The following is a 16,126-nucleotide window of genomic DNA, read 5'->3' on the forward strand; positions in this document are numbered from 1 at the left end:
TACCTTTTTCCATTAGACAGAGCACAGTAGGAAGGGTCCTATATATTTAGGCCCTTATGTGAATCGACTTGCTCGCCACTTCGTTCTATAGTAGTCCTCCTCACTTACACTAGTAGGCCAGATGTCCCCGCAGAGATTATCTAGCATGAGCCATATAAGGATAATTGAGCGACTTCGTGGAGTGGATCCTCGTCAATACCGATTATCTCATTCTGGTCCTCAGGATGAGCCAGAGGACTTCATTGATGATGTCCCCTTTCATAACGAGGATCCACCCCATCATCCACCTTCGAGTCACCACCTTACTACATTTGCTGCTACCTTAGCAGATCTCTCCGAGCGGTTCACTCACTTCGAGCAACACTACTTTCAAAGGTTTAACAATATTGACGCGACATTGTAGCAGATCTTTCAGCACCTCCATATATCATCTTTAGCACCGATAACTCACGACACTGATGCCTCTAACGATGAGAATATTTGAGTTTATTTGTTTTATTTTTAGTTTTTATGTTTATGTTTATTTTTGTTGTTTCATTTTTATTTTCTTAGACTTCTTTCATTTATTATCTTTTGAACTATACTTTTATTTTATGGTTGTTTCTAATCGAGTTAGTAACCTTTTAATATTCTTCACTATTTGTGTTTATTTTCTTATTAGTTTGCTCGGAATCATGCACTACATTTAGATTTGCCTACAATTTCGCTTTTCACCTTTCTGGCGATTTTATTCAATATTCATGGTAGTTTCGGTTTTCTCCCTCTCTTATGATATTCTGCTTATACTATGATTATGTCTATTTGTACATCGAAGAAAATGTACATCTTAAGTGTGGGGAGGTTATTTATATAATTATTAGAAAATCCTTGAATTATGTCTTGTTTTTAAGTAATTTTCTCGTACTTCTATTAGAATGATTTTTTATCGATTTGAGATTTTTGTTGACGTGTTTTGAATTAATTTGTAGATATTTTTACATTGGTTGATTTAAACTTTAAGACATGAGAGAATTAAGCATGATAATTTATTTTTTAAAACTAAAAATTCTAGGTTGTTTCTCTAAATTGAAGTTTTTTCTTGAAGTTTGAGATTTGCAAGTTTGACATAAAAACCATGATTTTTTGTGAGACTTTGAGCTTTTAGAGCATACATTTTTCTTTCTCATTTTATTATTGGTTATGAGTGTGTAAATTTGATTTTTCATTCTAGAACTTGCTTCGATTATACATGTCGAGACCACACCTTTGATTTGATATACTGAGATGATAAAGGCACTTAGGTTTTAACCCTCTTATCCCATAAAATGTCTACATTTTTAATTAGCCCTTAGTGAGCCTCATTGAGCCTAATACATCATTTCTTGATTTACCCATTAATGTTAACCCATAACTCATTTTTTCGTTGAAATATTTTCCCATTTTATTGACTCCTTTTTTGTCAAGATTTGATTTGGTTAGTTGCTTAACTATGCTTTTCTGTTTGATTTGATGAATTATTTTTGACTGTTCTAGATAAAAATATATATATTGATTATTATTTAGTTCTATGTTAGTTGAGGTTGAACAGTTAAATTCATATTTTGAGAAGAAGCTCATTTTCTTATTCTTGAATAGTTCTTAGTTTAAGCCCTTATTTTTAATTCAACATTTGTTTATTTTTCTAGTTTGGTAATTTATCAATGTGATATCAATTATAACCATTACAACCTATTAAAGACCTTTTTATTTGTGTATCATATCATTTGATAGTGGTGGAGACTTGATTTTCATGCAAGCCTATGGTAATGACATTTCTTATTCAATTATTGAGTGCTTATTCTTGAACCTTAAACACTTTGAGTGAATCTTTAGTGAGGATGTCGGTTCTTTTCGATTTTGAATTAAAGGTAATTACCTAGATAAGGGAAAATACCTATGTTTCGTGCTTTAAAATTTTTTAACTTGGATTGTTTAGATCTTTAGTGCTCTTTTAGTTGTCTTGTCAATGTATGATTATTTGTAAATTATTTCGAAACTTTATTGACGAAAATTATAAGTTGAGAAAGATAAATTTTAATGAGACTTGAGGATTTTGCTTGAGGACAAGCAAACGCTTAAGTGTGGGGATATTTGATAAGCTATAAAAGTAATATATTTTAATCTTATTCGTAATGTGTTTTTGGATGACTAATTATTTAAATTAATGAATTTGATGCTCCTAATCCTTTAAATTCATGTTTCTATACTTAGAGAGCATTTGGGAGTGAAAGGAGCAAAAAACGAGCCAAAATCAGATGAATAAAGTTGTTTTCAAGTGCCACACATATTGGGCATTTCCACATGGGCTGGACACATGCCCATGTGCCAGTCCGTGTCGATTTCCAACCATGCTTCCCAAATATGCGGAAAAACACAATTTTTAGGCTTTTTAAGCATTCTAAAATCTATAAATACCAATTAGAAGAAAACATAAATGAGCTATTAAAGAAGACATAATAGGTGAAGTCTAGGTGGATTATTTCCTAGATATTGTCTATCTCATTAGTTAATATTCAATTATTTCCTTTATTCATTCTCTATTGCGATTAAAACACATCACTCCAAATTGTCAGCTAAATAATAGAAAAATGGTAATTACTAAGCTTTTAGTCCTCGTGGATATGATATTCTTTATGTAACGCCCCAATTTTTGGGCCTGGAAGTATTGGGCCTTTAGTCTGGGTTAAGGTAGAAGACGGCCCGAATAATTTGGATGTTATTATTATTATTATTTCGTATGTTTAGTTTAGTAATCAAATAAATTATGAAGGGTTTATGGTGTAGGAAAAAGTTCGGGGCTGGGCCCATAGCTTTAGCAAAATTCTTAAATTTTGCCTCTTAAGGAAATCTGGGCATAAGACCTTAAAAATAAGTTGGGCAGAAGCTGGGCATAAAGGAACGCCTGGTCCAGTGTGCGCAAATGGTGATTTTTTTTTTTTGCAACCAGGGATTGTCGCAAGGAGGCCTTATAATTACCTCGGGAGGAAAGATGACACAATCGAGCAAGTGGCATGGTGGTAAGGTACGGGTAGTGTAGCTGAAGGGTAGGGGTTCGAGTCTGGTAAGTAGTGATGTTTTTGTTTTATGTTTAAACGAATCGGGACTGCAACAGATAAGTCTTAAAATTAATTGTGAATATATTATATCATGAGAGGAGCTTCAGTCCAATGGCATGCAGCATATGGAGGTGTCTGGAGGTCTCGGTTTTGAGCTGCTATATGCGCAATGGGCAACCAATTTTGCTACTCACGTTAGAGTTTGACCGAAACTCTCCTAGCAGTGGCTTGAGTTGGTCAAGCGCTGGACTGCTGCTAATGGTGCAAGGAATTTAGATGGGATTTAAATTGGTGGTGGCTGAAATTTAGGAGCAAAACATGGAATTTGTTCTTGGGAAGAATTTTTAAGCCGAAATGCACTCATTCGGCCATAGTAAATAAGTGCCGTTTATTTTTGGCCTTTATGATTCATTTTTCTCTTCTTTCATTCTCTTGCTCTCTTAGTTCTTCAAGCCGAGGCCATTAACCAATTCCTCTCCTTTCTTTTATCGTCATCTTCCCATCTTCTTTGCTTCACCAATCATAAAGGAAAAACCTCTTCCATTCAATCACCTTAGCCGACCACTCACAAAAGCCAAAACTGCAACTTTTGTTTTCCCCTTGTGCTGATCTCTTTTACTTTTACTCGTCTTTTCGTTAAAGCCGAATCCCCCAACTGTGTTAGCCTTGTTGACATCTGCTCCCTCTCATCATCGAGCTTTCATTTTTCTTCCTCCTTGTTTGTTGAAAAGCTGAGGTCACCATACTTTAAGAGGTTGGAAGCCGAACACCTTTAGACCTCTTGGACTCATCCTTTGCTCGTGTTAGGGGTAGGAAAGTATTGGAAACATTCTTCATTAAATAGATCTCGTGGTAAGTATTTGTAACCCTCTTTCCATTCGTATCTTGTGGTTCTGGAAAAAAAAGGTCGAGAAATCCCTAATCGCTTAAGGGTGGCTAACGTTGGGACTAAGGGAATTTTTGCCTCTTTCTTTTGGTTTTGTATGCGATATAGTGGTCAAAGGGGCATACAGCGAAGGGTTTGAAGGTTAACTCGGTTGGACATCTAGATCTAGTCCATATTTTGGCAGAAAGGTAAGAACTTTAGGGTCTAAGGCAATGTTGGCCGAATATGGTAAGGGGACTAGTACGTAGTTTGTTTTTGATATGTAGACTGACGTTTTAGTAACTTGATTGTAGGAAACTCGTGTGTGGATCTCGCCAATGTTTCGTTACAGGTCAGGTGTGTAAACGACACCCATAGTAGACTAGATCGACAAAAGCTGAAAAGTCAAAATGCCGAAAAGTCACCATTTCGAGAACTTGCGAGCGTGCGAACGCTCGTGGGATTGTTTGTATTGAAAATGTTGGTAACTTCAACGGTAAGATTGCAGAGTGCGTAATTTCGTGCACTTCGGTATATTTGGGCTTAATGGGCCGAAATCAGGTTAATGGGCCAACGGGCCCAATTCAGTAAAAACGCTCGGTAAGTGTTTTTGTTAATACGTTAATAAGTTTAATGAGCATGAAACCCTAAAAAGACTGATAAAATTACGAAAATACCTCTGTAAGGTAGAATTGCCATAATACCCCTGAAGGGGTAAGTTTACGATTACGCCCCTCGAGGGTAAATAACTGTTCTTACGCTATAATCTGACTGTCTTTCTGAAGCATGCCTTGTTAATTTTATATATTCTGCATGCATGTCATACTGCATGGGGTTGGGTTTTGTTATGGAGGAAGAACCCGTTCTAGTGGCTGTGCCACATATTCTGATATAAGTAGCTTTGCTGCGGATTATAGTTAGTGCCGCAACCGGTGCTAACACTGTAAGTGTAGGGATGGCGTGGGTGATTTATTCCCTACAGGAAGTGTAGGGATGGACGGAGGCAAGTGCAGGGTTGGATGGGGTTATCATGTGTTAATCATATGAGACTGTTTTGTTATGTGCCAGCTGTATTGAAATAGGCCCAACTGTGTTAATATGGGCAAGGCCCAATATATCTCGACATACTGACATGGGCTAGGCCTAGTATACTCTGATATTGTAAGGGGCTATGGCCCAGATTAATATTGATATGGGCTAAGGCCCAGTTAACTCTGATTTCTGAATAGGGCTTAGGCCCAGTAAAGCTTGAACTGATTTGGGCTCTGGTTGGGATACTTTACACACTAAGTTTTCCAAACTCACCCTCTTTTTCCCATATTTACAGGTGAGCCTTAGATCGGTGGACTTGGAGTTGGAGGGATTCAAAGTGGCCATGTGGACTGTTTAAAATAAGTGTTTATGCCTTCACTTTTATTCTAGATTATTTCCTTTATGTTTTCGGGTTTTAATTTATAATAAGGCCGTTTTAATTATTTTTAATTATTTTTAGTATGTTTTGTTAGCTTAGATATGATATTGTTTTAATTGTTTGAAATTGAATAGCTCTAGGGCGTGTTTTAAAAAGGTTACTTGATTTCAAAATATCGCGATAACAAGGAAAACCTTCTGCAACGAAAACGTTTTCAAAATTAATAACATTTTTAAATGGTTTTAAACGAATTGGTTTTCCCTGAACAATCACTCAGTTAAAGTGTGGCAATGGTTGCATGCATGTCTAGGATTGGATCCGTGGAGAGCTGGGTACTTAAGCAGTCTAATTGACTCACCTCCTCTTTTCTGGCATCCTACCTGGTGCACAGCTTCCATTCACTTTAATCTATAACGAGGATATTCTTTAAACACTAAGAAAGACTTTAGATAAAACATGACTTTTCTAGCAACGCTTCAATATGACACGCCGGATTCGGTCATAACGTCTGGGCCGAGTTTAGGGTGTTACACTCTACTCACCATAGCTATACCATTCTTCGATAGGTGCACTTGCCTTTGTCGTATTTATAGTTAGTTTAGTCACCATCAATGATGCAACTTAGTATTAATTAAATCTTAGGTAAACAATGAATCAATATTTATTTAGTTATTTTTACTTTTCATGGAAAACGAGGACGGAACATGAAAGATATATAATAATTTAATAATGAGCTTTTATTAACCTATCTGTTTGAAAAATTATAAGCATTATTAAAAAATAACTACATCAAGGACTCAAAAACCCAACAGTTAGAATGTAATGGATTCATAATGGTACTTTGAAAATGGTTTAAAAAGTTATATGAGGTCTCAATAATGTTAAATAATATATAAATGTCACATTCCAAAATTGGGCCTAAAGAAATAGGGATAAAATTTATGATTTCATTTTTTTAATCATAGGATAAGAGAATTAGAATGCCTTGAAAATTATTTTTGTTAAAAAAACTTATCAAGAATAAGTCTTTTAGTTTAGTGGTAATGTTTTAGCTTATCGTTAGACCCTAAGTTTGAAACTGTAACACCCCGAACCCGAGACCGACACCGGAGTCGAAGACGAGGTGTTAACAGACTTTAAACCACTTAAAAAAAATTTCCCAGACACTGCCAATCTGCGTACTAGTCGCTTTAAAAATCATATATTGAGTTTGGAAACTCGGAATCCAGTTCCGTAAATTTTCCCTGAAACTAGACTCATATGCCCATCTACATATTTTTTTCTAGAATTTTTGGTTGGGCCAATTAGTACAGTTTATTAGTCAAAGTCTCCTATGTTACAGGGATCGACTACACTGACCTTTGCACATTACGACTTGGATATCTCCCTGTACAGGGCTTCAATACTGATTCCGTTTGTTTCTATAGAAACTAGACTCAGAGAGGAATCTATACATATATGTTATGACTCCTAATTATCTCTGGTTAATTTATAATGAATTTCCAAAGTTAGAACAGGGAATCCAGAAACCGTTCTGGCCCTGTCTCACGAGAACCTGAATATCTCTCAACATACTATCCATATGATCGTTTTGTTACTTTCCTATGAAAATAGATTCATCAAGGTTCATTTACATAATTTATTCACTATTTAATTCCATTCCTGCTATTTTTAGTGATTTTCCAAATCTACATCACTGCTGCTGTCAGCATCTGCCTTTAAGGTAGACTTTACCTATTTCATAGTTTCCATGATTCAACTAGCCCTTTTAGCATAAATAGCACAAATTATGATAGTGATTAACCATTCCATGGCCAATCCTTGTTAAGCATATGCACACCTCTCAATAACCATATCCATACCAAATGATTATAACATTATACTCAAACATATATAAGCCATTTTCGCATGGCTATCCAAAGTTATACAAGTCCAAAGGGTCCATGACCCACAACAAAAAGGGTTGTCCTATACATGCCATTTCGAAGTTCAACCAAAATTGTACCAAAAAGGGGGCTTTGATAGTGTGGACGACTTCGACTTCAAAATCCCGAGTCCGATAGCTGGAGAACCAAAATCTATAAAACAGAGAATCAAGGAGACGGAGTAAGCAATTTATGCTTAGTAAGTTTTGAGCAAGGAATTCCAGCACAACAAAAGTATAGCATTCATGTAGCTAAATGGATAATTTCATATGCACAATTTTTCAATATCATACTTACTTCACATTACCAACCCTTTTATTCGTACACAAAGATCAACTTAGCCAAAGGCCGGTAGCTCGTTTATCAACTGAGCGAATACTTATTTGTAAGGGCTCAACTAAATTCAAGCACATACGAAACATACCTCAATGTTGGGATGTTTCTAGCGTATTAACTGAAATTTTTACAGCAAGATCATTCATTCCCAAATCACGTACCTTCGGAATTTAACCGGATATAGCTACTCATTCAAATGCCTTCGGGACATAGCCCGGTTATAGTAACTCGCACAAATGCCTTCGGGACTTAACTCGCACAAATGCCTTCGGGACTTAACCCGGATTTAGTAACTCGCACAAATGCCTTCGGATCTTAGTCCGGATATGGTCACTTAGCACAAAGCCTTCGGGACTTAGCCCGGACATCATTCAAATAACCATGCATATATAACAATAATTCGTGGCACATTCGTATTTCATTTTCGTTAGCAAAACTCAAACACAAGACACTTATCATTCTTGCAATTTCGGCTCAATAGCCACACACAAAGAGCATGATTTTGATTTGCTTAAAACATGATCTAATCAAATCATAATTTAAGCTCTATTACTCAAGAACTTACCTCGGATGTTGTCGAACGATTCTGATGGCTACTCGACCACTTTTTCCTTTCCCTTATCCAACTGTGGCCCTCTAAGCTCTTGAGCTAATTCAAACAAATTTAACTCATTAAAGTCTCTTTTTGCTAGCTTATGGCCGAACATACACATAGCTTATGTATTTATTCATGTGGCCGAACATACATGTCTATGTTGGGGCCGATTGCAACACTTAATACATTCTACAAGTATGGTTACTTGTATTGACTAAACACCATTTTGTTTCAAGTTCAAAACTTGGCTAATACACACATATATACACTAGTAAAGCATCCTCTCCCTTTCCATCAATTTAACACATGCATTACTCATTAATATACAAAAATTATATTCGGCCTTAGCACACAACTTGCTAGCCTATTCTTCTCCATCTAGCAACCAATGCATATATGTGCTCACTCAAAAATGCTAAAGAGAAGATTCAAGAATCATCAATCCACCATCACATGCATCATTAACAAGCTTCATATTTAGCATGCAATGGCATTAACACAAAATCCACCTAGGCCGAATATCATCCTCATGACTTAGCAAAGATTTGAACCATGGGCTAATTAGAACTCAAGCTAGCAACTAAAAACATGCATGAATCTCATGGCACAACCTCAAACATACCTTAATCTAGATACAAGTATGGCCAAACCTCCTCCTAATCCTCTTCCAAACCAAACATGAAGCAAGAACTCCTTCCTCCTTCCTTAGAATTTTCGGCCAAAAGAAGTGAAAAAGGATGAACAAAATTTTCTCTTTTCTTTTCTTTAACTCACGGGAATGGGGGGGGGACATGGATGAGACCATTTTTTTTTCATCACTCCTCCCTTTCATTATTTTATGCCCATGCTCTTTATTTTATTGTTTCCTCCCATGATGCACCAACACAACATGTCTATGACATGTTTTGCCCATCACACTTGGTCTACCATGCTTGTCATGGCCGGCCACTACTAATAGGGGGGGAAAATTGACATGCAAGTCCCCCCTTTTCCACATGCACTAATAGGTCCTTATGTTTTGATCTATCACATTTCAAAAATGTCGCACATAAGTCCTATTGACTAAATTCACATGCCATTTACTAAATCGAAGCTTAAAAATTTTCACACATGCACATGTACATATAATGAGCATCAATTATGACGGTTAATTATTTTTATGACTCGGTTTAGTGGTCCCGAAACCACTTCCCTACTAGGGTAAATTTTGGGCTGTCACAGAAACCCCTTGTATGCATTCAATCAAAATATTTTATTTCCTTGTTTTTAGCCCATAAATGTGTCAAATTTTCAAAATAGCCCAACCTAAAAACTAATTTTTTCAATTTAGTCCTTAATTCAAAATAATCTTAATTCGATATGAATTCCTAAAACCTATTTCAATTAGGGAAAAGAAGTCCTATAAATAGCCAATTTTGAATCAAACACTAGAATTTTTACCAAGCAAATTTTCAAGAAAAACATCTTGAAGCAATTTTCTTTTTAAAACAATTTTCAAGCAAACGGATTCAAAGTTTTCAAAATCATCCCTCACCCTTATGTGGATCTTCAATCTCCTGTCCAAAACTAAGGTTTTTGTGTCTTTAAAACAGGTGTGGGATCTAATTTAAAGTCATTATGTATAATTAATATTATTGAATCATTGATAAGTTAGGGTTAAAATACGTAAATAATAAACATACGAGCCTCTTTTTGGTAAGAACACCTATGACCCCCTATGTGATTTACTGTGCGTACCACTTGAATTGTTAGGTGAACCCGAGGAAGAGAATTTAAATATATGTAAACCCTTAGAGAATTATATGTGAACACTTAAGTAGATACTAGGTGAGCCCTTAGCATATTAATGTGAACCCTTAAGTATATAACATGCGAAAGCCCTATAACATATGTAAATGCAAAACCTGTATGCATAAAAGTGAGAGCCATGCTATGCGAACCTTGCATGTCTTATATACGAACCTATAGATAAGTGTTTATATGCGAACCACTATGATCTCAATAAGCAAACTCACTTGTGTGAGCCCCCTGAAGTGTGAACCCCTTCTTGTATGACCCTATATGTGTGACCCCACTTATGCAAACCCGGTATATGCAAGCTTAGGTGAGCAACCCCATGTGAGAACCCTTAGTGCGATCCTTTAGTACGAGCCCATGTGAAAACCTATAGTGCGAGCCTATGTGCGAGCCCCTAGTGCAAAACCTTTATGCGAACCTCTATGTACAAGCCTATGTTTGAATTGTATGTATGAACCCCTAGGTTAATTATATGCAGACCCTGTGAGCGAACTCTAGTGTGTGCAAACCCCTTATGCGAGCCCTTAGTGGGAATCCCCTTTGTGCAAGCCCCCTTGTGCAAGCCCTCTGTGCAAACCCCTTAGTGTGAGCCTTATGCACAAACACCTAGTGTGTGAACCCCTTTCATGTGCGAACCCTCCTTGAATGCGAAATCCTATAGGTGAGCCCTTGAATGCTAAAACTTATAGGAGAACCCGCTATTGCGAACCCATATGCTAAACTATGTAGAAGTCAGTGTGCAAGCCTTTAGGTTAATACATGCGAACCTAAACTATATATTTCATGCAAACCCTAAGAATATGCGAGCCTATATATGTTATGCAAACCCTAGGAATATGTGAGCCTATGCGTTATGTGAACCATTGGTATATGCGAGCCTATCTGTTATGTAAACCCTAGGTTCACGCGAGCCTATATTTAAGCAAACTTGTATATGCGCTAAATAACTAGGCCTGTTTATTCACATAAAAATCCTCTACATATGACATTGTTTATTTTTACTTGCACAAATTATATGTGCATATGTGAATATTGCTATGAATGAATGCATGATAGCATGCTAGATGATGATAGCAAGTGACAATAAATGTGCTAAATAAGCATAGTATCAAATATTGATAATGTGTATGGTATGATGAATATATGTGCATAATACATGAAAATGGAAATGAAGGATAGAGGAGTTTCGTAGGAGATAGTGGCAATTTAAGTCCAGACCAAAAGTCAGTACTGAACGAAGTAGATGGCAATGCCATTCAAAATAAATAAGCCGGGATGGTAGTTTAATGAGCCACCAAGCCGGGCCGATCGAGGTGATAGTTATTGTAGTAAAAACCCATCAAAATCGGGCAACTGGGATGGTAAGTTATTGTAGTAAAATTCATCATCACAGATGACAAGTAAGTGACCATCGTCACCGTAAATCAAACCCGGGATACAGTTTTTGTATGTGGGATCATGTGTCTAGCAATGCTCGAGAGTTGTTAGGATGGATAGGTTGGAAACGTGCATTTGCATTGCATCATAAATATATTCTGTATATGCATTGATTTATTATATGTTCCTTTTATTATGCTTAACTTGTTATAATGCTATAAATGTTGTACTATCTGACGATTATATATAATGGTTTAAGATTAGTCTCACACTGAATCATTATAAGCTCATTCCCACTTTTTCTTTACCTCTCAGGTAACGTAAAAAATTAGGGCTCATAATGACATCGGAGGAACATTAGATTAGCAGTTGTTTTTCATTATTTTTATTTTAAAAGTTCATTAAAGTTTCCCTTAATTATTTTATTTTGATATTGTAATTATTAAGTATTTTCTTACATTAGTAACGTGGGTTTGAAATTGGTTAGCTTATTTATTTTAAGCATGAGGTTTAGTTAATCTTATATTTGCTTGCTTTTCGATTTAGAAAATCATTACCTTAAATGTTTTCTGCTACTTTATAAATACTTAATGTTTTGATAAAGACTCTTTAAAAGTTAACCATTTTCTCAAAATTACACCTCAATAATATTGTAATCGAATGGTTAAGTAAAACCGATTTTAAATTAATGAAAGTTTTTCCTAAAAATAAAAGAGCAGTTTGCATACAAATTCGGACAAAAAATAATAATAATAAAATCTTATAAGATCACTTTAGTAATCAATGTAGCACCTTCGACTTAGCCAAAATTCCTAATATGGGTGTTACAATAAAAGTCAAGAAATGTTTTAAAATTTTGAATATGTCATCTTTTACTTATATTTATTATTGGATCTGATAAGGGGTATTGCACATCTAGTATAGAGAGTTTCGAGATCAATGTTCCTTCCATCTCTTAGGCAAATCAACGACATGATGTTCATTTAATTCTTCAAGTGCCTAGCTTTGAATGAAGCACCGCTTTTGATTGTGCTCTGGTCCACACTGATGAACTTACCGCATCTTGTTTGATATCTATATGCCACTATATAAAAGGAAGGTTCTCCTTTGAACATGTGGTGCACAACTACATGTTTCTTTTCCTTTTTTATTTTTTCTAATGTATTTAAATTTGATATTTAATTTATATACTTTAATTTTAACATAATTTAATATTTATAGCTTTTAATATTAGTAATTAGTCCACTTCATACGTTTTTTAGGGTTTGCCTTTTTATTTATTATAAGATAATAGTTAAAATTTGAATTTAACCTTTATATAATGTTAAAATTTAAGATTTAATTTATAACTTTAATTTATTATTTAATTTGATTCAACATTATTTTTATTGTTATATGACTATCAAGCAATTTTTTTCTATTTTAAAATGTCATACCAATGGATTTAATAGAAAAATTTTAACGGTGATAACTATTGCACTTAAATTTTTAAATTTAGAATGTTGATAGACTAAACTCCTAAAAATATAAATAAGTGACTAAATTTCAAATGTACAAAATATATAAAAACTTAGAATATATTTTAGCCTTCAAATTTTTATTTTTATTAGGTGAAGCATGAAAACTATACTAATATTTTTAAGCTAATGATATATCCTACAATAATGAAGATGTGATTTGTGTTTTATCACATCATAATTAAAACTAATTATAAGGGGAAACATAAAAAATATTTAATTATTAACCTCAGCTACATACGTTAGATTAGTGTTATAAACTCAATTAGAATAGTAATGGCACATGTATAAAATACTAATGTTAGAGCTCATATAATTAGTAATTACAACGATAATATACTACAAACATATTACCACCGATATATCAATATATATCACATAAAATTTTAATATGCTAAACTTAACTAATATATATGTAATACCTCAATTTTGCCCGGCTCATGGGAAACCAAAGCATAGTCCAATATATACAAAATAATAATAAAAGTCTCTTAACAGTCCTTTTACAAATGTTAAAACCCAATAACTCACCTAAACTTGCCCAATACAAAAGCCCATACCCGGTTACAACCCAATAGCCAAATTAGTACCTAGACCAGCCCAACTTAAACTAAACCCAAGTAGTTGCAATCCAAACACTATTACACCCGTGACCCAGAGAACTTAAACCCAGTACACAAATTGGCCCAAACGAAATCAGACCCAATAAATTATGTGGCCCGATAAGTCCAAATTTGTTTCAGATTTGGAGACCCTAGGGTTTTCAACCACCCTTTTTGGCGCCGTAGCTCTCATGAAACCTCAGCCTTCACCGTTGCCATTTCAGTGCATCACGCGGACATTTACCGCCGGATCCCTCGGGGTTTACCTGCAAGAAGGGAAAGGAATGACAGACATGGCAAAGAATCGGGGAATAAATTGATACACAAATTTTGTACACTAGGAAAGAGACTATAAAAGCCCTTTTAAATCTGTAAAGGAGGGGAGGTTTTTTTTTTTTGAGTTGTAATCACACAGACACAAATAGTATAGAAGGAATAAAAATTACGACAGATTTAAAGGTTTGACTGCCTTCATTCTCTATTATTTCTTTCTGTCTTTTCATTTACATATATATACATGCATTTTTAATATAAACAGACGATTCAAAAGCAGTTCGAAAACTAAAAGGAGAAACAGTTCATTTTTTTAGTTGTAATATGCAAAAATATTTTTCAAAATAAGGAAGAAAAGTACTACCAGTGAAACGCCTAGAAAAGGAGGACTTTTGGCCTTCTGACCACCGCGAACGGTGGCGTGTACGGTGGCGCGTGCGACGGAGTTACCATCGGAGAATGGTCAGAATTCGCTTGGCCAAAGAGAAAGAAAGGGTTTTTTTTAGAGAAAAATGAAGGAATGAATTTTTTGTTCTAAAAATCGGCTTTTATACCCTCCTGAAACGATGCTGTTTATGGCTAATTTTAATAGCCCTAAAACGGTACCGTTTAAAGGCTGACCTGCACACGAGTGACTCGACCCGGGGAAGGATCCACGTGTTTCTGTTAAAAGGGATATTTTCTATTCAAACCCTTCCGCATTTTGGATTCTTGTAATTAAGTCCTTAAACATTTTCTTATTTTTAAAATTCAGCCCAAAAGGAAGGTTCTGGTTTCAATTCGATCCTTTAGTCCATTTAAATGCAGGAGACAGAACGCAGTCGTTTTGAGAATAAGGCATTTTTCCCAATAAGTCCTTTTTGTTTCACAGGTGTTTTAATTAGAACCTCAATTCAGTTTTTTTTTTCGAAATTCACCCTATAATCTTAATAAATTTCAAATCTAATCCTATATATATATATTTATATTGTTATTTGTTTTATCTTTAATTTTAATTTTTATGTTTTATATTTTATATTTTATAATATTATTATATATTATATATTATATATTATTTTTCATGAATTATTATTTTATTATTATTATTATATTTTCGCTTATATTATGTATATTTATTAATTATTTATATATATTGTTTTTACATATTACTTTCATTATTTTGTATTATATCTATCACATTTCCTATTTCCTATAAATTTAAAGCATATTTTATTATATAACATTTATATATTTTCATTTTTATATATATGTTATGTATATCATATATTATTTATGTTTATATTATTCACTATATTATTTAAATTTTTAAATTTGTAAATTAAATTATATTTTTAACTCATATTATATACATATTAAATTTTTTATATTATTTATTTGTTATGTATTATTTTATTTTAAAAATGATATTTTTATATTCTTTTATATACTCTTATTTTTATATTCTTTTAAACTAATATATTTCCTATGCATAATTATTATTCTATTTTTGTTATTATATACTACATATTATATTTTAGAATTATTAATATCACATTTTAATTATGTGTATATTTTGTTAACAATTATTAATTTTATTTTTATTAGTTCTGTTATATATTATATTGTAGGTATCATGGGTGTGTTAAATGTTATTTTTTATAATTCTTATTATATGTTATATTTTATAAACATGTACATTGGTATTGTTTTTTATTTGTATGTCATACATTATTTAATTTTTGCTTATTTATATATCTGCATTATTTAATTATTACTTTGTATGTTTATATATTTTGTTTATTCATTCTCAATACATGCTATACATATCTTTGTATGCACGTTGTTAAGATTTGTTATATATTATTCTTATATGCATGTATTTAGTAAATGATTTTTTTTGTATCATTGTCAATGTATCTTTTACATGTATGTTTTATTCATTTATAATTGTAATATTCTATTCCATAATAATAATATGATTCTTTATGCATCATTATTTTTTTTTTAAAAAAAAGACTCCAAAGTTTTTAAAAAAATATAAAGGCAATGCTTGGTGTTTGGAAATTTCGAAAAAGTAGTGCCCTAACTTATTGGGTTGCAACTTTTCTCGTTGAGTTCGAATAATCAAGTACCCTTCTAAGTTTTAAAGACTTTTAAAATATAAGCGACTGTCTTGGAACAGCCAAGCGATATGTCCTAACTTATTGGATGTAGCATTTTGTCATTTCGAGATAGGGATTTCTAAAAACGGCTAACTTAGTGTCAATACTTTGATACGAGTGAACCCAAATTTTCAAAAATCAAAATATTTTAAAGAGGATCATATCTTAAAATTTTCAAAAATTTCCGACATTAAAGACATTTGATAATCAATT

At 33.6% G+C, this 16,126-nt stretch overlaps 1 long non-coding RNA gene across 1 annotated transcript; it reads right to left on the reverse strand.

Moving 5' to 3' along the window:
• Positions 1 to 13,313: 13,313 nt before the first annotated feature.
• On the reverse strand, positions 13,314 to 14,289 carry LOC121208504 (uncharacterized). Its single transcript, XR_005903621.1, has 2 exons — positions 14,137 to 14,289; positions 13,314 to 13,765 (listed from the first exon to the last, which is right to left on the reverse strand). It is a non-coding gene; the product is annotated as an uncharacterized lncRNA (long non-coding RNA).
• Positions 14,290 to 16,126: the final 1,837 nt, after the last annotated feature.

Source organism: Gossypium hirsutum, chromosome A10 (assembly GCF_007990345.1).
Source record: "Gossypium hirsutum isolate 1008001.06 chromosome A10, Gossypium_hirsutum_v2.1, whole genome shotgun sequence".
Classification (NCBI taxonomy): Eukaryota; Viridiplantae; Streptophyta; class Magnoliopsida; order Malvales; family Malvaceae; genus Gossypium; species Gossypium hirsutum.